The sequence below is a fragment of the Lytechinus variegatus genome, chromosome 3 (genome assembly GCF_018143015.1).
Source record: "Lytechinus variegatus isolate NC3 chromosome 3, Lvar_3.0, whole genome shotgun sequence".
NCBI lineage: Eukaryota > Metazoa > Echinodermata > Echinoidea > Temnopleuroida > Toxopneustidae > Lytechinus > Lytechinus variegatus.
The window spans coordinates 73,313,552-73,314,560 of NC_054742.1; the positions used below are offsets into that span (position 1 = coordinate 73,313,552).

At 38.5% G+C, this 1,009-nt stretch overlaps 1 non-coding gene across 1 annotated transcript; it reads right to left on the reverse strand.

Annotated features, from left to right (window-relative positions):
• Positions 1-303: 303 nt before the first annotated feature.
• TRNAM-CAU lies at positions 304-380 on the reverse strand. Its single transcript has one exon. It is a non-coding gene; the product is annotated as a tRNA-Met (tRNA).
• Positions 381-1,009: the final 629 nt, after the last annotated feature.

A 1,009-nucleotide genomic window follows, 5' to 3' on the forward strand; every position in this document is an offset into this window, starting at 1 on the left:
CTGATAGCAAAATAACCCAAACTACCTTCCTGGTAAGTCTGTTTTGGTATCTATCCCGTCTGTACCCCATTAAGAATATGGTTACCGAAGATTTTTTGATACTTGATTGCAACTCATATTTTGATTAATAAACGTTTACCAATTATACACCACCAATGCCATTGTAGTACATACTTAATGACTATAATGATAGGAATAACGTTTTATTTACCCAGGGTAGCCACTTTAGTCTGAAAAAACTGCTCTCGAATCTGAATGATGGGCTCCTAGCCAGAAGGCAAATGTCTTGATTTCATAAGTCGTTGGTATGACTCGGCTGGGGATCGAACCCACGACCTCCCGTTCATGAGGCGGACGCTCTACCACTGAGCCACGATGCCCGGTTGATTTGATCGGATTTGTTTTATGTGATTTATATGATCTGATTTACATATTTTATTTCAAAATCTTTCTTTAAAACACTTATTAAAGACTATCATTACATAGATTCGAATCTAATTCGAATGGACTCGCATGATATAATTTGATTGGCATTTAATTTGAGCCCTTCCACAATTATAATTCATCAAAGCTATGGTGAATTTATATGGATTCATGTCATGTGAGATATGGATAGACCATGATGTTAGATGTGGTAATTTTTTTTTGAGAATATTTCCAGTCATATCTCGAAATTAGCAGTTGTTATCGGTATCAAACATTGTAATACCTCATAAAATTAATACCTCACAAAATAAACTCGAAATTAAATGAAATGAAAAGTGGAGCAAAACCGTGAGATGATTATTGACAACAGGGTGGGATAAAGATAGGGAGAGAGAGAAGGAAAGAGAGGAATACTGATCAGAAGCACACACACAGACACCCTCCCACACATTCGCGTTGAGAAACCAAATACACACACACCCACGCGCGCGTATCCTCACCCACAAACACACACCCTCACACACCGATAGAGAGACCATGAAGGTCCATGCAGAGAGAGAGCGAGAGAGAGAGAGTGCGTTTA